The sequence below is a fragment of the Leiobunum rupestre genome, chromosome 6, assembly GCF_980474605.1.
Source record: "Leiobunum rupestre chromosome 6, qqLeiRupe1.1.hap1, whole genome shotgun sequence".
In the NCBI taxonomy this organism is placed as follows: Eukaryota; Metazoa; Arthropoda; class Arachnida; order Opiliones; family Sclerosomatidae; genus Leiobunum; species Leiobunum rupestre.
In genome coordinates, this window is record NC_143389.1 from 17,577,237 (window position 1) to 17,599,850 (window position 22,614).

General features: G+C 36.9%; 1 protein-coding gene across 2 annotated transcripts in view; it reads left to right on the forward strand.

Moving 5' to 3' along the window:
• The first annotated feature begins 17,297 nt into the window (after window positions 1-17,297).
• The window catches only part of LOC149939632 (transmembrane protease serine 2-like), a 208,163-nt gene continuing 202,846 nt past the window's right edge, over window positions 17,298-22,614 (forward strand). The window contains exon 1 of one of the 2 annotated variants that reach the window (XM_090177954.1): window positions 17,298-17,555. The gene's annotated coding sequence lies outside the window, so the exon portion shown is untranslated. The other variant, XM_090177955.1, reaches the window with a different exon arrangement.

Here is a 22,614-nt window from a genome sequence, read left to right on the forward strand (position 1 = left end):
CACTCGTGTTTTTTTAGAAATACAATTTTATCTGTGTTTAATGAGAAAAAAAATTGATTTCTTAGGAAAACGTAATTGATTAAGGCGAAAAATATTTATTAAGCAAACATGCCGATCATTAGGGAGTGTTGCGCCGTTTTATTGTATGAATAATAAAATTGCCTAAATGCACTACATTTTTATAAAGCCAGCCAAAATTTAAGGCACCATTCAAAAGAGAAATAGAGAATGCGATATAAAATTTAAAATGCAGTTCGTACCTTCCCGCTAGTTCTTCTGCTAGACCTTCTATACTGTTATTTGACCGCCCGAGAGGGCAAAGTACAAATGGACTCGGTGATACGTGTGTTTTCGTCCGTAAGGACAAAGTGCCATTTAAGTCGGAGCGTCAGTCGAAAACAAAAGAGACCATAGTATTGGATATTTTGAGCTTTTAGAGTTAGGATGGATTCTGAAAATTGTGTTTTTTGCAACAAAAAATTAACTGCCAATGCCAAAGCTTTCGGATTAACTGAAAAAGGTATTGCGAGTATACATACAGCGTGTAAAAAAAGAAACGTTCCATATTTTAAGTTAAAAAAAGGCCAAAAAGTTCTTAGCAAATGTCGTTCCGATTTCATCAATGCAAAGTCGTTAGAACAAACCAAGAGAGCCTAGCAAGCTACGACTAGTAAAGCAACTCTACGATCGAAAGTAAGCAAATTTGCATTTGAGAAAAACTGTTTATTTTGTGGAAATGAAGTATCGGAAAATGCTAAAGCGAAAAAATAAGCGTACCCTGTCAGAACCAAAAATTACGACCATACAATACAAAGCATTTGCTTAGAGCGAAATGATTCTTGGGCACTTGAAGTTAAAGGAAGACTAGAAATGTCCAATGATTTACACGCGAGCGACCCGGTTTATCATAAATTGTGTGATACAAATTTTAGAACTTTGCGCAACGTTCCATCGCAGTATTCGTCTAAGGAAAACGACCCACTAAAACATTCCGGAAGACCAATTGACGAAGTAAGGCTACGTGCCTTTAATCAAGTCGCTAATTACCTAGAGGAACTAACTAACTTCCGTTCACGACCTAAGGGATCTCATGGAAACCTATTTAGAAGGGACAGGCTACGAGCCATATTCCGCGAAATACTTGAAGAAAAAATTAATGGATCGTTATGAAGACCAAATCGTAATAACTGCTATCAATGGGAAGGATGACATTGTAACGTTTCGTAAAACAGCTGCCTTTATATTGAACAAACTCCGTGAAACATCTGATACTAGCATCGAAAAAGAGAAGGAACGACTTTATAAAGCAGTAGCAGAAATGATAAGAAGCGATATAAATTGCGCTCAAATAAATACCGGAAAGGATATCCACGCTTCATCACTCGAATTTACCAGAACATTTTCTTATGTTTTTGCGATTTTTATTCACTTTCAAAAACGTTGACGTTAAAATCGCATCCGTAGGTCAATGTATAATGCAAGCTGTCCGACCACGCATTTTAATCGCGCTTAATTAGCTTCAAAATTTGTGGTAGACGTTTTACACGTTATGGGATTCTCCTGTTCCTACGAAGAAGTACAACGCTTTGAAAAATGCGCCGCTAAAAAATCTCAAACCAATGTTGGTGAATTTTCGTCGGAACATTTTGTACAGTATATGGCGGATAATATTGATCATAATATATGCACGATAGATGGTTACGGAACGTTTCACGGAATGGGAATAATATCAGCAATAACACCAGCAATCAAAAATAAAACCGTCATCCAGCGGGCAAAAAAATAGGAAGATGAGATTCTTCAGGCGGGAAAGATTGAAATTTGATTCCCCGGAAAAAGTAGCGCAAACGCAATGTCTTTAATGAAATATACAACTTTACCAGAAGAAAGTTTCGAAAAGCTTCCGACAAGTAATCTAGAAATTGGAATGGCTATATAAAAACAGCCAACTTCGATATACACCCTGGCATCTTTTTGTTACTTACCTATGATTGACATGGATACATCGAATGAAATCTGCATATATTCTACTCTTTCATTTGTGGCCGATAATGCGGCGAAATATAACTCGATACCCATATTAACATTTGATCAGCCACTTTATTTAAAAGTATTTAGTCTTCTTGAAAATGAAGCGCCCAATAGTGAACTTAAAAATATTGTCCTACGACTTGGTGGACTCCATACAGAAATGAGTTTTCTAGGAACAATCGGATATATTATGGCATGGTCTGGAATAAAAGAACTTTTTGAACTAATATACGCGAAAAATACAGTGGTGCATATGCTTTCAGGGGCTGCTGTAAGAGCGCACTTGCTTTTAGAAAGTGCAATATGGTCAATTTTAATTTCAAAGTGCTTCCCGGATTTTTCGAAAAATCCGGATATACCCGTAACTGAATTCTCAGATATTTTAGATGCTATTTTATCGTCAAATATTTATCCCGAAGAAGTCGAATCCTACGATTCACTAAAAATAATTGTCGTCACTCTAGAAGAGCATCTAATTAATCTCAGTCAAAACTCGTTAACTGTCAGATTATGGACTCAGTATTTGGATATGGTTTCTATTTTAAAGTCGTTTATAAAAGCCGAACGAACTGGTGACTGGTCTTTACATTTGAAATCGGTTAGTTTAACGTTGCCATATTTCGCCGCATCTGGGCATAATAGCTACGCGAAATCAGCTAGAATATACGTTCAAAACATGCAAAGACTTGAAAGTGAATCGCCAAAAACGTTCAATTTCTTCGAGGACGGCTATCACGTTGTTAGGCGGTCAAACAAATTTTGGGCTGGACTCTCAACCGATTTAATTATCGAGCAACTTTTAATGAGAGGAATTAAAACATCCGGAGGTTTGACTAGAGATCGTGGTATGAGGGAATTGCAAAGAGATATTTGGTTGCTATCGAGACCAATTTGCACTGAAATGACTAACGCCATGGAAGAACTCACAGGGAAACACAGGCACTCTCGAGATAAACATGTGGATTTGGCTTTATCGCGACAAGATCGCGACAAAAATGACACTAAAGTTCTAGAAGACTTTTTTCTTAAAACCGATCTTTTTGAAGAAAATTCTACATTGAAAAACATTGCGAGTGGAATAGTAGAGAGCGACCGAGTGAACGTCTACGACTCCAAAACAATAGGAGTTCGTATAATGCGTGATATGGATGGGAAAAGTGTTAGTGACTATACATTTAGGAGAAAAAACCAGGCAATTAATATGGAGAAGAAACTAACTGTTTTAATATCCAATGATAACGTAGAAATCGACCCTTCCGTTTTGTTTCAAAGGCTGTTGATATCCGCTCAAGCCAACGAAGATGATTTATCATAAATATTTAATTACGAACTAGGTAACCACCCGGCTTCTTTATTTGACGATAAGGGATATACTGCGTTCAGCTGCTAAAAGCACACTAGCAGATTCATTATGGGAGATAGAGAAGCGCGATAAAGTGGAAACTACTGAAAACGCAAAATACGTACTAGAGGGAGGAAGTTTACTTCACAAATTACCGTGGCCTAGAGGAAAAACGTATTTGGATATTATAAAGTTGAACGTTGACTACGTTAAGAAGTACAACTCGTATATTGTGGTTTTTGACGGTAACGAGTCTGGCCCATCAACGAAATACATTGCTGAAAAGGCGCACGCATACAAATTGTGCGGTAGGAATAGAAGCTCAAACAGACTTTTCATACTAGAAGTCAGTCAGCACCATTACTAGCGGAAAAAACGTGAAAATCACTGATCCGTCATCGAACATCCTACTATATACTACTTTTGGGGGCCATACTTCATCCTGCAATGGTATCATTTACTTCTGGTGCCAACGCCTACGAAGAAAAGCAACGTGGTCCTTAATCTCTTATTTTGTAAGTTCTATTAAAGATGTCCCTTTCTGATAAGTATCTACATTTCTGTACGAGCACGATGGAATGACGTTATATTTCTCGTGGTTCGATCGGCGCGAGGTTCCGATATGATCGAAAGGCCAAGGAATGTTCGTGACTTTTTTCATGTCAGAGTTCCATCACGGCTCCCAGATGATGTAAGTTTCCCACAAAGAATTGATCCGTTTTCAGGAAGACAGCTATTGGCGGTGTGATAAGGCGCAGACCCCTTCCCGGAGATAAAACCAAACCTGCCCGTTCTAAAACTAGATAAAAAGAAAGACATTATATTGATTTCTTTCGCGCGTTCTGGAACTTTCATCAAAATTGTAGGCTTCTGGATTTCGAACCTTTTCCAAAGAGATAAGGCTAGTAATATAGATCCCTATCCCCATAAGTAACGTAACAAGAGAGTAGTATGACACTACAGAAGATTCGAAACACGACACTCCATCATGGATGTACAGGGTGTTTCGTACGATTATTCAAAAATTTTAAGGAGTTGTTGGGGGTGAGTTGAGAAGTATGCCTGTTTTTTCTCCATTTTCCTACGATGAGTTTAAATAGCGCCAGAGAGCTTCAAAGTGTAGCCTACTAGCCCCTGGAAGTAGGCTGCAACCAGCGCAAAACCAAGCAGCAGAGAAACGATAACTTTAAGGTTTGGGTTCGTGTGATAGGTAAAAAAGGACTTTGTAAAGAAATCGAGGTAACCAGCGTAAAAAAGTAAATTTAAACAGTATTTAAAGTACCTGCTGCTTGGTTTTTCGGTTGTCGCAGCCTACTTCCAGGGGCTAGTAGACCACACTTTGAAGCTCTCTGGCGTTCTTTTAACTCATCATAGGAAAATGGGTAAAAAACTTGCATACTTCTCAACTCACCCCCTACAACTCCTTCAAATTTGTGCATAACTCTTTGATACACCCTGTATATAATACTTTTGGATTCCTTACTGCGGGTAAAACGTGGCCAGCAAATGTCTTTCTGCAGTCAGCGCCATCTAGCTGTTGGTTTAATCAAAGGGACATGATGTCACACCAAAGTGAGCCGGAAATCGAGTGGGAAACGTTCATTTACCAGTCTGTCGTCTGCTCGTGAATCCACGCGTATGATTTTAAAGGTCTCGAATATAATTACGTGAGCCTCGGCCACAAATGTCTTGAATTTACTATTCCTGATTTTATTTCCCTGGTGAAACTTAATTAAGGTAAGTTGATTAGACTTAAGCATAATTTGAAATAAACTGTAAAACTACATAATTAGAAGAAAACAACATCTGAATTCTGGAAAGACCGTTAAGAGCCGAGCGGAAACAAGGTTTGAATTTGATCATGCGCAGAAGATCTAAAAACACGAATTTCCGACTCACTTGAAGGGGGGGGGGGAGAGCGTGGCCGAATGCCTTGAGAATCTATAAGCATTATATGTATATCCATGACTCCACACTCTTTTTGTTGACGGAATAATTGCCACGGTAGTTTGATGGAAAGTATTAGGCTTCTAGCTTAGAAAAAATAGCGCCATCTGCTTTAGTACCCGTCAACTAAATGTGTCAGCAAGTGCAAGACGACTAACGGCAGAAACGAACCAAGTGTTTTTTATGCCAAATTTCTGTTTTTACTTTTGAAAGCGTTTCCATTTTCAGTAAGCCTTGGCTGCTCCGTAAAAAAAGGCTGCGACGATTTTATCTGGCAGTTCCAAAGACTAGTAGCAGCTCGCGGGGATTTGCTAGTCCTTGGCGACCTAATGATTTATGTTGACATTGGTAACATATCATTAAAAAGGCATTGGGAGAAATGACTGTGTCATACTTACGACTACTAGAATACTTATGATATCCCAATATACAGTCTCTAATTACATTTCTATAGATATATTTATTTCATAAGTAAAACCGATACGCGGTAGCGAAGTTACAAGTTATTAATTAAGTTAAACCATGTGTAACATAATTACTCATAAGTGTGCCAGAAATAACTTTTTCTCAATGAGACCTTGTTGCAAGGATATGACGTAATTGACGTCACTTCCCAGTCGATAACGGTTTTATCGTCATCAAAACTAGTTCTGGCGGGGAGGGAAGGAACCAGTTTTACGCGACGTTAGTCCGTATTTTCTTTGGTGGCTATGAAACAAGGTCTCATTTAAATTTTTAGTACAGAGATGTTTAACAGAGGCTCACTAATGAGAATTATGTGACATTATGGTTTAACCGATAGGCGGTACTTCATCCGTTAGGCCTTCATGGCAAAGTTACAAGTTAAGGACTTGTACCTTCACCTTGAAGGCCTATCGGCCGAAGTACCGCGTATCGGTTTTACTTATTAAAAAATATATTTCAGTTTCCCCAAACGTTGTTGTTCTTTTTTAACTCTTCGACCGTTAATGGCGGTAAATACCAGTGAAAACGCATTTTTCATCCCATATTTCAAAATAAGTTCCTTCAGAAATGAACCGAATGTTTATAATTAGTCAATTTTATGTTTCGATTCATTAATTTGTCATTATTTCGCACGAATTAAGTCAGTTTTCATATTGAAAGCGCTTTAATTTTCAATGGGCCTTGGCCTTAAGCTAACTCCATAATCAGGTCGATAACGTTTTTAGGTATGAACGAGCTTTAAATTATTTTAATATTATTACGATAATTAATAAAATGATGTGATATAAGAATTATGAAGATATTATTTCCTCCGACTTTGATGAAGATTAAGCTATACAACACTAAGGGGCCACGAATATGCAGCACCGCACACAAGAAGAATGCAACCCGTCAAAAGTTGCGCATTTTCTGGCGTACATTTTTCATTGGTTAGATGCTTTAGCTCCTGCTGCCGTCGGAAGGGGAAAATTCGGAAATTGTCTTCTCCCCCCACCCGCCCGTAAAACGTGCAGCGTAAAGGCTCGTCCAATGAAATTTGTACGCAACACTGTTACACTGCGTTAGCGTGTTTAAAGGCTAGCTGCGTTCTCCTTGTGTTTGTTGCTCCTAGATGCCATGAGCTCCCTACATTTATTATTACCATTAACCGAAGATCTCGGGGTAAAACCACTCTAACCAGCAGGGAGATAACTTGCAAACTCAACGCGGAAGGAGTGGTTCCGAGAATCCCAATTCTCAAACAGTGCCACAAGTTGAGATCCAACCCGGCTTCTCTTGCTGCGAGGCGAGAGTGCTAACCACTCTGCCACCCCACAATTTTCGATTCTGTACTATAAAATAATGAAGGTAAAAATTATTTTTCGAAAAACGCCCAAAAATTCAAATTCGCTATAAGTCGAGTTACCTGATTTTGGAACTAAGGTTGGGAAATGTCACGAACCCCGCCTCCAAAAAACTTATCAACAACCCCCAAATTCTCCTAAAATTCGGTTACGGCTAAACCAGCAAAATGATGGAAACAACCATATTGAAAAATTGAAGTGAAATATCCGATAAAACTTCGACAACAACCCAATATTTATTTATTTCCAAAGAGTTCGTAAAAGTCTCTATTCCTGAGAGCCAGACTCAAGAAATTCGAAATAGGAATTCTCGAGTATTTTTAAATTAGTGTAACTTATTACTTTGCCAGCAAATCCAATGTTTTTTCTTCGAATCTCCCGGACACTGCGAATTTCTTTATGACTTTATCCACTAGAAGGCGCTATTTGGCCCAGTACTTTTTCGTGGTTAGAGGTCTAGGTCATGTACAATGTTTTTTCTCCTGTAGATTTATCTTTTTGACGCTCTAACTCTTTAGTTTTCATTACAATCAAGTTTCAACCTTTTGTAAAATTCAGCATATTAAAAACTAAGAAAATACAAGAAATATCTATAGTAAGGATTTAAAATTTTCATTTTCTCATATATTTGTTTCCAGTACCTTACGCTCATAATTTATTGATAAAATGTGAATTTAGTTTTGCTTAGACCTTGTCAGACCATTACCATTTCATTTCAATAATATTTATCTTTCTTTTAGAACACTGTCATCATTATAAATTGCGAATTATAATGAAATAATCAATATGATGGAAAGCTATCATAAAGGTATTTGGATCTTTCATTCGGCTCTGAAAGTTTCTTTGCCAACTACTTAACCTCAATATCAACAAGTTCCTACGCACATTAAGTCACTTCAGAACATGTTGAGAGTTCCTCACGTAATCATATTACTTCACTGAAAGTTTATGTTTAAAAAAGCATAATTATTATAAGCCCCCAGTCAGAAAAAGAATGTTATCATACAGTATTAATTAATAGACTGTGAACATTAAGACTGTGATTATTAAAACTGTGATTAGCTATTTGATTATTATACATTTTAACTTGTTAAACAGTATTATACATCTTAAATATTGCTTGAAAATGGTATATCACTGCGTATTTGAGAATTGCCTTTATAAGAAAAAGGATAGAAAAGGATTGGAAGATGAACTTAATTTGGAATAAAAGAACCTCGTTTATCATCGAGTACGACAGGATGAATTCCTTGGGAAAAGATGGGACAATTCAGAGGCTCAACAACCTTCAAAAGCTAGGGGATGTCCATCAAGTTGCTACACATTAATTACTAAAACAAACGCACACATGAGGGAATATTCTATGTCGTGTACATTCCAAGCTAATTCAAGAATCTGTAGCTTACATTTTAAAGAGACAGACTACAGTAAATCAACTACTAAGAGAAAAATATTACTTCCTAATTCTGTACCCGAGGCAAAGAAAATCAAAATATCAAAAGATAGCTCCGGAGTTGAAATATCAGAATTAATCTGTTGTAATAGTCAAAACACAAAATATTTCCAACAGTCAAAAAGACTTTGAGCCCCTATCAACTAACTGTGTATTGATGGTATCTCTATATCAAAAGAATTCAAGTTAGTTTTTTGCACCACTACCTCATCTTAGTTCTTCAAATAAAATGTCGTTGATCGAATCCAAAATTTTATAAAGAAACTTTAAGTACCTCACCACCTCAAGTTGTTAAATCTAATGATGAGAATGCCAAAAACATATTACACCGCAAACGGTTTTTTCTTGAAAATAGCATTAACAACCAAGACATTAATTTCAGTCCATCCACAGAAGAAAATCCAAGTAAATAAAGACTTTTATTATCCAGAATTACGTAGAGCTACCCAAACTGAATGAAACCACCCGAACGCCAGGCCGAAAAATGTATAAACTAAAGAAACAATTAGGTCGAGCCAGGGAAAAAGATAACGAAGGAAGAGGTCCCCCCAAATGTACTTTTAAATTACTCAAAGAATTAAATTCCTTCGCATGGTGTGTAAATTATAGATCAAATGAATTCAGTAATATACAAAATAGTAGTGCCTGTATAGTTTCTCTACACAGGGTATCTGTAGCCGTAGTATAGGTGGGTACAATTTTAAAGTAGTGGAAGAAAACACCACTTGTAACTATGGTCTCGAGAAGCTGTACCAACCGAAATCAAATTATCCATTGTTCAGACTAATTTTCTTCTAGGATAATCGGGTCTGAAATATCCCAGTCACTATCTAGTCTACCTATTAGGCAGAGTGGCTGATTTTGTGAAACAAGTTCTCCCTTTTCTTCCACGGCAAAAAACATTACTCATCATTAACAATTTCTTACTTCCTACATTTACCAAAGCTTTAAGATGCTATTGTAATAGCTATATAAATACAGCTAAAATAATGCTGGAAAAATTCACAAAACCGTTACTTGTGAATTTTGCTCATGATATTACGGATGTTAAAGAAAAAAGGTAAAAAACTTTAATCGGAAACCGTTATCCAGAAAATATTTAAAACTTTAAATTGAAACATTTATTATACCGTATTAAAATGTATTTCAGAACATTGGTTACTGGTGCGTTATCCAATTGTAAATAAACCGTTTAAATTGTTTTAATATCTTAAACAAAATATATCTCTAAAATTATAAATTTTACCTGAAAAACCTTTTAAAATAAAAATTTTCGTCTACTTCAATAAGCGCCACCTATCGGACATCTCTGGCTCATTTTTAAAATTTTTACCGCCCATATAAAAAAACTAGTTTTTTGTCAATTATTGGTTTTAGACGCGCTTGACTATTACAAACGCCTGTAAAGTGATGTTAAATATGTGTTAATTAAGTTAAAAATAAATCTAATAAAGGGACGCAGAATCATTTGCAAAATTCGACCCGAATGTTAGGTAGCTTCTCCTTTTCCATACCTCGTGAAAAATTGGAATTTTTCAGGCTTAGCAAACGAAAATCCAGCAGCTTAAGAAGGCTCTATATAAACTGCAAAGGCTAATTCCATAGCTCCGATACCGTCCTCGGGGCATGTGGGAACCAGAAATTAGCGGCTCATTAGAAACAGGGTTTCTGTTCGGGATCTGTTCGGGATAAGCCCAGTGGAACGCACAACGATTTTCGGAGCACCCAAAGAAAACCTCAACAGCTAAGATCACACCCAAGCCACCACTTTAGACCCAAGTAATCTAATGCTGTTTAATGCCATTAATCTAGGTGACCATTTTACAATGCGTATTAGGGTTGTGGCAAGCCCTTAACGCCAACAGCTCCTAGTCCCTACTCTTACTAATACCGTGAACCGCAGTAAGTTTTCTTTAAGGAAAGGGAAAGCCCAAAAACTCAGCGGAAAACCAAATTTAACCAGCGAGGAGATAACTGGCAAACTCAACGCAGAAGGAGTTGTTCCGAGTTTTCACCCAGTGTCACAAGCTGGAATCGAGCCAGGCTCCTCTCGCTGCAAACGAAAGTGCGTAATCCATCCTCGTACAGTTAAAGAACCCTGCTTTTACGTCACTTTTACCAACGGATGATATAGTGGTTTCCATTATTAGCTTAGCCTTGTTATTCAAACAAAAAATCAACATTTTCTGAAATAGGGTTTTCTAAACTCGCTTGACGCTGGATCCGAGCTGTAATCGAGTCAGTTTGATTTAAGTTCTCAGCGCTGTTCAGAATCCAATTTGGTGACGTCTCTTTTAATCAGTGGATAGTAATAATAATAATTGTCATCTAGGATAATACCCAAGGCACCACCTTAGGCCCAAGTCATCGAGCGACTTTTAATAAATAAAGAAGTCAGAATTCCCGAGAATACATTAATTTAAACTAGAGGAAGACGAGGTCGCGAATGTTCCGAAGAGATGCGGAATATTTGAACACCGTTTCGGATATTTTTCATTTATGTTTTAAATGATAGACATTTCGCGAAATGGTAGACGATATAGTTAAACTTCAGCTGTAGTTATGGTTTATTTATTATTGAATATAAGAATAATCAGCTAAGCTAATACCCAAGGAACCACACAGGTCAACGTCCACTAGTGACTTATGAAGGGAATTACCGGTGGCCGGGTTAAATTGAGTAGCAGCCAGCCCTTCAAACAACGCGAGCCAACAGCTCCCTATTACCGTTAACCTCATCAAGTTTTTATGGAAAGGGGAAACCCCTAAAATCAGTGTGGAGATAACTTGCAAACTGAACGCTAAGCTGGGGTCGAATTTGGCTCCTCTTTTGCAGCGAGGCGTAGGTGCTAACCACTCCGCCACTCCAAATGTAAGGTGGAACCCTGGGGAAACAGATGGCTAAGCTTTGAGTCATTTAATTAGTGTCTATCGAGAGGCGAGTAAGAGCCGGTACGCTTATAAACATCGTGTTTTAATTCATTTATTTCTCGGGCGCAAAATGAGAAAATTAATACATTAGAACTGTTCCGCTTTTATAAGTGTTGAAACGTTAATAAATTATATAAAAACCGAGTCTAGAAGGCGCTATAAATATATAGAAAAGTAAGTTTTATTTAAAATGAAGAGTCTAAATTTGAAATATGCTTTGAACAGATTATAATTTATTGGCTATTGAACAAAATGGATTTAAAAACTGTATTGTACGATTGTTTTTAAAAATAAGAAAAGGGTTAATCAGAAAATTACATTGAATGAATTCGAGAATACATATCATAGATCTATCTCCAAAAAAGAATTATTTGAACAAAAACTAACCGGGCGAGAAACTCATCCGAAAATCACATACATCGTGATAGTAAAGCTCATATTAAAGAGAGTAGAAACTAAATTGAAAAATCGTCTGTGCTACGTGAAATGTGAAATTCGTTGATTCACCGCAAACATGGATGTTGTTATTCGCATCGAACGATATATTTAATTTTACTGTACCATAAGTAACATAATAACAATAAGTATGTCAATTAGCAAAAATTATCGCAGAACTGATTTTCAAAGCTAGTGCGCAATCAAGGTTTAATTTTCCGCACGGAGAATCTTAGCATGGATTAATTAACCTGACAGGGATAGTTCTCTCTAATACATTTTACTATACTACGAGTTGAAGATGTTTGTTTCAAACGAGGCTGCCAGATATTTTTGCCGTCCCCTCAATTTTACTTACTTTACCGATACAAATCCGGAACAAGATTTTATGACACGTCGCCATCTCGCGGCAGCTTTTGGCGAAATTTAATATTTTTCCAACGGTTTGTTTTAATACATTTGATTCCCTTTTTTCATATGGTGTTTAAGCCATTTATGTATATCACCTAATTTTTCGTTAAATTGTTTATAGGCTTTCAAACTGTAAACAAGTTTTCAATAGATAGGCCTTGGCCTACAAAAATAATAATATCATCAATCGCGATTGCGCCTCCTTTGCAATTTTCCCCCGTGTATCGGTAAAATCGAGACTTCCGGTCGTTGACAATTCTGGCCACCAGGGTACGTCTGGAGCAAATATTGTACCCCCGAGAAATATCCCTGTAAGGTTATTTAATCCAGGCTCCTAGTGTCTAAAACGAAATATACTACTTCCAAGGACGAGAATACACTACTCAGCTAGGCTGAAAGTCAAACTCGGAGCTGGGCGAGAATGTGTGTCGGAAAAAGGTTCGATTAAAAATTAGTATTAAAATAATGAACAGTGTCATATTTATTAAAGTTATTATAAAAACTTGTTGAGGTTAACGGTAGGTAGCTGTGGTCTCACGTGGCATGCAGGGCTTACCCGAGGGGCTAACCACTCTTCGAAAGTCTGTACACCGGATTACGCTTAGATTACCACTGCCAAAGGCAGGGACTTCAAAGATTACGCGTAGTCCCATTAGTACAGTCAAAGGTACGGCTCTGTACACCGACTACGCGGAGTGATCAGCCCCTCGGGCTTAACACCACCCTCCTACGCATTGTAACTCGACCACCTGAAATAATGGCTTTAAACGTCGCTTGATGACTTAGGCCTATGGTGGTGCCTTGGGTATTAGCCAAGCTGATTATTTTGTGATAATGTTACTTAATATGACTGAACTAAATTGTCGTACAAATTTCGATTTCGCCAACTCTACCAAAATATGTTAACTCTGGAAATAGTTGGTAGGGCACTTGATCAACCACTCCCTTAATTTGAACCTAATTAGGTAGTGCACCTAATAAGCAAAGAGCCTAGGCCCTCATTTTTCATAAAATCGTTTATCGGTTATGTTTTGAAAACGTACTTTATTTAATCTTTGTTTAATAAAACGAACATTTTAGCAGACACGAATGCACTCAAAGCACGCCCTTTCCTATAACGTAAATAGTCACAATGTATTTACATGTATGTAAGAATATGTTGAAAAAATTCGCGTGCAGCATGGTCGAATTTTTTCTCATCACGAAAGAGGGGAAGGAAACAGTGCGTCACCGACGTGCAGTTTTAGGGAAACAATGAGATCCATTGCTGATTTGATTGACCTGTAACGGAAGGGGGTAGCTGTTAGAGATTGAGGTGGATTTGAAAAAACGCTGAAAATCGTCTTAACATATTTTTTGTCCCTTCTGAAAAGAGGCAACTCACAAACGTAAGACGGGCATTCATTTTCTGCGGAAAGAGTGAAGTTTAAGTAAATGGAGCACGCGAATCTCCCTCCAGACCTGATCGAATTGGTGAAATGGGACACGGAGCTAGAAGCAGCTCAACAGCCTAAAGTGAGAATATTCGAATTCGAAAAATTATCTTCCAACACGCGTTACGATTTGGTTTTAACGTATCTAGCGCCAATCGCCCTAGGTTCTGATAAACGTGGTGGGAAAACGAGGAAGAAACTTTGGTCGCTAGTGGCGTGACGGAGCTAGAAGTCCTCTAAGCAGACGGCGCCTTTTTATTCCGCGTAATCGGTGCACAAGCTTGTAGCTTTGACTGTACTAAAAAGACTAAGCGTACTCTGTACTACCAAACGCTGTACTCTTTGGACTCGGTGTATAGAATTTATAGAAGTGATTAACCCCTCGGGTGTTGATAACAAGTATTTATGCCATAAGTATTCTTACCAAACGTCATTTGTTCCATTAGTATTCTTTTCCAAAAGTATTTATTCCGTTGGTAGGCTGGGAAAAAAGTGTTTATTCCCATGGTAGCTGACAAAAAGTATTTATTCCATTGGAAGGCTGGGAAAAAAGTATTTATTCCATTGGTAGCTGACAAAAGGTATTTATTCCCTTGTTAGGTTGGGCAAAATGTATTTATTCCATTGGTAGGCTTGTCAAAAAGTATTTATTCCATTGGTACACTGTTAAAAATAAAGGTTTTAATTTAGACCTCTAAAGTGGTTAAAACTTTTTCCAATATTTAAGACCATTCAGGGTTTTATCATAAAACATATTTAAACCTTCTGCTCCCCAAATTCAGTCCTTTCGTGGAGTGTTTAAGTACTTATTTTACACTCTTTTATCTATTTTACTTCATAAACAGTAAGAAGTTAATCCTTTTTAAGTTTATTTTCAGTCCTTTATAGGCCTTATTTAATTATTATTTTTTTATTATTCAATATATATTAGGCTGGTTTTCGCTCGGGGGAAATAGCCGAATGAGCGTCCCTGAAATCGTTGAACGAAGGGAGTTGATCACGTGAAGTATCATTTAATACTTTCAGTTTTTGATATACACATATGTAGCAAAAATTTCTTTAGTGCCGATATTTGGGTTATCATAGTTTGACGCCTAAATCAATATCGCCTATATTTAAAATCTGTTATCAAATTTTGAAAGACTTAACCTTAGTTAAATATTACTGGTGATTGGAATTTCTTCGCATTAAGTTATTTTAAAGAAAATATTAAAAACAGAAATAACGTAGTATTCAAATACTAGTCTCGAAATTGGTCCATATAATTTTTTTCTTCGTTTAAGGGAATTAAATGGGTATTCAAAAGGACTAAATGTGAGAACATAACATTTTTATACCTTTACCACCAGGACTGGGAAAGGTTTATTCTTAGGGCTCGTTCCCTTTCAATACCCCAAAAGGTATTGTATTCAACACGAAAGAGTAAAATGGGTCTAAAATAATTGATTAGACCGTTTTTAGTAACCAAATGGTTTGAAATAAATTAAAAGTCCAATTTTGGTCGTTTTAAAAACCTTTATTTTTAACAGTGTAGGCTTCACAAAAAGTATGTATTCCATTGGTAGCTGACAAAAGGTATTTATTCCATTGGTAGGCTGGGCAAAAATAATTCATTCCATTGGTAGGCTTAGCAAAAAGTATTTACTCCGTTAAAATTAATAATACCAAAATTAAGTGATATTAATAATATACTTTATGTCCTCAGCCAGGGATTAAAATAGGCGATCTAGATCTTCACAATAATGATCTTGACCATGAAAATGGTGATCTCGACCATCATAATGTCGATCTTTTTAAATTATCTTGCCAATCCAAAGTAAGCGTTAGTTTTGATTTAAAAACATTTGGAATTTTTTAAGCCTTAGCTTCAAATGGTAAGCAAGTAAGCCGAGGACTTTCATTCACGAATTCGCTACAACTATTTTGATATTTTTAGCGTCATGGTATACAACGGATGTTGTATTGGAGGATTTACTCTTTTTCTCCGCCAGATAGCGTAGATTCCATTTTTTCCTCCCCGCCTGTCTAGTGCTGAATACACGCCCAATTTAAACTTAGGGTGCCTTGATAGTCTTATGGTAATATCGAGTTTAAAAAACTATCATATCAATTGGCGACTGAAAAATATCGCTACGGCCTCTTTGATTCGTCATTGAAACCTGGGTAGTGAGCTGCTAAAGCAGACGCTATTAGTTTTTCCTCATTGTTATTTGTAAATTTGACTTTACAAAAAATTATACTTACATTTTAATATAATATTTTGATAAGTTTATTTAAGAAAAAACGTTCATATGACTTTTTAAGTGTCTGTAGCAGACGCTAGATCATAGGCGCAGCCTCGGAGAAGATAGCGCCGTTATGCCACCTAGACTCGTTTCGGTCGCGAATAAAATATGATTTATAAATAAGTACAAATTCCTGTGCAGCGTAAATTTAACATTTTACATCGAAAGGCGAATAATACACTCGTTATATTTTGAGCTTGAGACGTGATACGGACCTGCGAAGCTACATGACTCGTTAATGTCGTAGATGGTGTTAAGTTGGAAAATAACTCAGATGAATTCAGAATAATAAAGGCTTTTTATTTAGCATACTGTTAGGTATCGGTGCGCGATCACAAGTGTCCCACAAGTAGCTGGCTGCCCCCTCAATAGCTATGTCCTCCCCCTCTCTATGATAACGCCTCAGGCGCCATCTAGTGAACTAAAATCATTATATAGCAGATGGATACTTTATTCGTAGTGATATATATTATAAACTCGTGGTTTAGCTTAAGTTTGGGGTAACTAAGGCTGGTCACGTCAATACAAGTTGTAGCGTGTGTTAGCAGACGATTTTTCGAATTAGATTATACTCCCTTTAATAAAATAGTCGCGATAGACCACCTTAATCTCTTTAATATCGCAATGTGCCATATGCATATTTATAACAACGGACGGAAGTTATACGGCTCGATGACCAGAGGGAAAAGACGCGATCTATCGCGGAGGGCTCGTCCTATCGTTCTCAAGCTCAACGAAAATAGCATATTCCGTCTGCCAGTGTTAGGATCAAACGCGCTTCGCCGGATCTGACGAGCTTAGAGGTTCGGAAAATTCCATTATTTATATTCATTAGGCCATTCAGTTTTTGGCAGAGTCCGAAAATAGATGACGAAGACGAATTATTCCTCTTTCCTACGTTACTGCCAGAAAATCAATTGCAGGGCCAAAAAAAGGGAAAGGGATCCATTTGGAGCGGGCGCGTTGGGTGTCTCTTCTTCGTAATAGTGCCGATGCCAGCGTTTCTCGTTTCCTATTCCTCTCCGTTCCTTTATTTCAAATCATCTCAAACTTTCGCGGCTTCTTCGCCCGTTAATATCGCCAAGGCCTCTGTCTCTATGGAAACTCGGCTCGTCGCGACCGCGGCCACTAGGCACGTTTCGGAGATACATAGTGCTAGTTTTCTCCGCTAAGGGTCGCTGAGGTGAAAAAGAGGAGACTCGGCTCGCTGGAATATGTCTCATTGGGTTCCGAGCGACGACCCGTTCAGTTCGCGCCAACACGAGCGGTGCGCTCATCGAAGGCCAAGACGCTGACGGTGCCAGACACGCGGCTTTCTCGCTTTATCGAACGATTGGACAGATTAGTTCGACTTTCCCGCGCAAAAAGAACCGTTAGATATGTTTCGTAAATGAAAGTTTCCTTATTCTAGTTGACATAATAGAGACGCCGTTTTTTCACATCAGGATTTCGAAAAGTCAACGAATCTCCTCTAAGAAGGTAATCAAAATTTAACTATTTTCATCTACAACGTGGATATCGTATACTACAGAATTTCATGTAAGGCTTGCCGTTTCTGGTTATCTAAGTTCTTATAGTTAATCGAATCTATTTGGATCTGATCTGAACTAAAACTAGAAAATATTATGGGTATTCAATTCTGGTTGTTAAAAATGTGCAATAAAATATAGTTTCTGCAGGAAATCAGCCATTTTACATATAAAGATATCTGGTAATGGAAAACAGAAGTTGCTACTAAGAGGCATAGCTTTTCGGGGAACATTGTAAACGAAAATAGTCGAAATGTATGAGAAATATTTGCTTCCCAAATAGTTTGAAACTACAAAGTATATTAATTTACAATAGAAAATCTTTTGAGCAAAATGGGCGATACAGTGGCGAAACCAATAGGGTTTTTGACTTTTGCAGAATTACAGAATCCTTAAATAATTTCTCGGTGCTCCATTGGGTCAATAAATAAATTGACACTAAAATTAGCAGCCAGAATTAAGTTCATCAATCTAGTGAAGTGTTCCACTCAAAGTACTTGATGAAAGTGGTGACGGTCAAGTACAATCCTTACATGGGTCGCTGACCAACCGTGGCGCGGGACAAGGGACCCTTTTTATAGGAATTATACTCGAGTTCATGAATTTTTTATGGATTTATTTTATTTAAATTGTATTTTATGGCATTCATAGAAGTTTTCAATCCTCTTTTTGCGGGTTAAATTTTGAACTAAATGAAATGTAAACAAAAATTCAAATTAGTTTTAGTTAAATTTAATTAGTATAACAAAGTAAATTATTTTAAATGAGCTCGGAAAAACTTAAAAGATTACATTATAATTTCTTTAAACTCGTGAACTTGGGATCTTACTGAGGCTTCTGGGTAAAAGATTTTGACCTATTTGATTATGGCAAATAAACAATTATTGTACTTTAGTTAGTTTTAATTCTAATCTGATATATTTTAGCAATAGAAAGAAATAATTTCGGAATTTTTTTGGAAACAGTGACAACCTCGTTTTTGCTTGATTAAAGCCTCAAAATAAAAAAGCGAACTATTTTTAACGCGGAGGAACACACCGGTTTATAAAAACGGGCCCCAAGGGCCATGGAATCGAGATCACTAAAACAGGGTTCGTACACGACCTGGAAAACCTGGAAAAGTCGGGGAATTTGAAAATGAATCCAAAAGGTCAGGGAATTTGAAAATGAATCCAAAAGGTCAGGGAATTTGAAAATGAATCCAAATGGTCAGGGAATAGTCGGGGAATTTTAAAATGACCCCAAAACAATCCGGCAAATAATTTTTGAAAGATGTATTAAAAATACATAGTAAATATTTTTAAAGATTTTACCTCAAAACATAAATTAATTCCACAAAAATGGTCAGGGAAAGTTTGAAATTTGGTCAGGGAAAACCTGGAAATGTCAGGGAATTTAATTCCGGAAATTTTGTACGAACCCTGTAAAATAACATTTGATTAAAGGGAATATAACCTACAAAGCAATCTTTATGGAAGACCCCTTCAATTTTTCTAATTTCCCTGTACAGTGGCGAAAAACATTTTTAAAGCCAAGGGCAAGAGCGGCCAGAGCTGCAAACCTTGGTGTCAACGGTGACAGGCGCTAAAGCGTCAGGCCAATGAGAAATGTACACACGAATCTGCGAGTGGGGTGCCGTGTTTGTTGCTACTAGCTCACAATAAGGTATTCATAAACAATATATAGCTATGTGGTCTTCGGTTCGTGTACTTTTAAAGCTATAAGTGGAAGCACAGATAGCGCGGCGTTTCGCGAAAATCACCCGGTGGTGGCGCGACTTGCCGTTTATTCAAAAATCCTCGGCGAAGTGTAATTTTTACGGCGACATCAGCGCGAAGGAGCAAAAGTTTCTCCCCCTTTTAAAAATATCGAAAAAAAATTATCTTATGTTTTTGAAGGAATAAAAAATAAAGTTACATAGAAAATCTCAAAAACAATTCGGCGGCGGGTTCAAAATTTAACGGCGGCGGCGTCGGCGGCGCGCTAAAAAGTAAATGACTCGGGGGCAGCGGCTCTGCGCCAGAGAAAATATCGGCGGCGCTAGGCTCTTAGCACAAACCACCTACCCCAGGCGAACTCAATGGTAGGCGAGACAGGCTAAGGCCTACGTTGGTTCTCACTTAAGGGCCCACAAAACGACTTTCCAAGTAAATCGAATATCAAATATTGTTTTTCAAGGCACGTCAAATACCAAATCGAATATTTATAACGTCAAATAATTTTGTCGAATGTTTTTAGAGCAAAGTTTTAAGCCAGTTAACTGATCAAATACCAAATAGTATTTCGAATATCAAATGATTCGACGTATTTGGTTTTGAAATAACCAAATAGTTTGCATATTTGTCAAAAAAATAGAAAAGTAATTTAAATCACTGTTCATTTTACTTGCAATAGTAAAATACTAAACCAAATGTATAATTTATATTTTATTTTATTTAATAAATTTAAACTATAATACTAAACTTTTTCAAAGAAAACGTTTACAAACCAAATTTAATTTATTTTTAGTAACTACTAACTACCATTAAAAGCAAAGGATCTGCTATAATTTTAATGCTTTGCAAACACTTGATTAAAATGTCGAGTTTTTAAATATATGTAAAACACGAAGGAGCAGATCTTTTATTACAAATATAAAATAATATTTAATTTAATTTATAATAATTTTAAACCAATAATTTAGTGAACTCAAAAATTCAAAACCAAAAAATCTAAAAAGTTACTTACTTCAACCTTTCTCCCAGTTATTAGTTTTGTTTTGAACTAGGTTTACGTTTTAGTTTTACTTTGCTATTCTAGAAAATTCCATAACAAAGAACACGCGAATAATCTAGGCAATAGGCGCTAGAATAAACAGCTTCTGCCTTTCGCTAAGAAGTTTTAATACACGCGGTATGAATAATGGACGTGCAAGTTACTCTTTATATGGTCCTTGCCGCTGCGCCTAAAGAGATGTGCCAGAAATAAGCACTAGTTCGGAAATTTCACAGCGTTCTCCTCTGATGGCCTTGAAACTCAACAAATTAGAAAAAGACCCGCGGTTATTCGACCAGTTGGCAAACTATTTGAAAATACCAAATATTTTTTCCTATCTTTTCGAATATTCGACTATTTGATCAAGAAAAATGAATATTCGCGAACTTTCCCAAGTGCTATTCGATTCGACGAATCGAATATTCGATTTAGTATTCGATCGAATTATTTGGTCTAACCAAATATTTTGCACACCCCTAGGCGACGCACAATTGGGAAAAAAATCTCCTGGCGCCGTCCCCGGAAGAACTTGCATAAACCTCGAAAAAAAGTTGTCTCAAAAGTGAGGCGATTTATTTACAGCAAATAGAAAATAGCGCGTGAAAATTCTTTATTTTACGAAAAAAAAATCGTGCGTGAGCCAACTTCTACACTAAATTTTTTATTGTCACTTGTGCTCGTCGTGGTACCTTTAAAACTGCCTTTACTTGCCGTGAGATGACGCGCTGACCCTATTTTGATTAATAAATTAATCAAATTAATTAATTTTGATTAAATTAAATTTTTAGCATGTTTTAAACGAATAATAATAGATGAATACTTCTTTCTAAGAGATTTTCTATTTACTTCTGGTACTGCTTATGACTTTTACTCATAGAGCAAATTTATTGGTCAGATCCGATTTTATCTATCCATTCTGATTAGCTCCTGGAAATCATAAGACAAAATTTGAGCAAACGTTTTTGGTTATTTCTTTTAAAGGCAGTTCTTATTCAGGTTCATGTTTGATTACGAATTTAATATTTATGCCACCAGGTTTAACCAAATTTTGAACTAACTAGCGCTAGTTACGTTAAAAACCAATGAAAGCGAGTTTTGAAACACTCCCTTTAAAAAAGTAGATCAAATAGCAGACGAATTAAGAGCCTTTCTCTAAATTGGCTGTTTGCCGCACCGAGGTTTGAAATTCCCCAGTGTCTCATCCCAGCTCTTAAAAAATTCCCAGAATATGATTGGCCGTATTTGCTACGACGAAGTACGAAAGGGGAGGAGCCACTGTATTTAAACCGCGAGGTTTCAAACGGTAGAGTTTCCCTTTAGTTTAAATATCACATTTCGGAGAATAAGCAGTTATTTTAAAAAAAGGTCCCCATCGTATTACCCCGTTCGTTGCGGTTTGCAAAGAGAGATAAATCCATAAAGTTATATAAAAAATAAGATTATTTTTGTCATTTCCTTCCGCGGCATATCGGAGGGTGATTCTACAATTAATCGTGCTCTGTTTTTTGTTAGAAATTCTCGTGAGGCAATACAGATCGCGGAAACTTGAAAAAAATGCGCCTCATTGGAATTCCGGCAGAGCCATTAGATTGCACTTTAGGAAATATTTTAAACGGAGAAGGGCTATTTTAAAAGCTGCGCACTTTTTGATCTTGTTCTCCCTTTAATGGTCTTTCCGCGGGGAAGGGCTTAAGAGTGCATCCGAGAAAAATAACATTATATATAAGGTTACGTACACATCTTAATGGATACTTCAAGACTTCAATGTATATTAAGTTGGCCAATTCGGGGTTTTTTTGGGTGAAATCAGAAGTAACTGTCGAGGGTCATAAAAATTAAACGCAGCCTTGACGCGGATTCGATTGGGTCCAAAGTTATCGCTCGTATTAGTTTTCCTAGCCGAGTAAAATTTTAAAATTACCCTGTGCATATGAATATACAAGGTTTTTCAAAAGGTTATGCAAAAATTTGAAGGAGTTGTTAGAGGTGAGAACTATGCCTGTTTTTCCCCATTTTTCTACGATGAGTTAAAAGAGCGCCAGAGAGCTTCAAAGTGTGACCTACTAGCCACCGGAAGTAGGCTGCAACAAGCGGATTATAACGACGCTGAGACAATGAATATAATTGTCAAGTTTAATTTCATAATACTTTAATTCTTAATTTTAGTCGAATATTAATTTAATTCTAAAATTTCGCTTTTAAATTTAACCTCCAGTCTCATTAGAGCTCCATATTCCTATAACGACGAAGCGAAA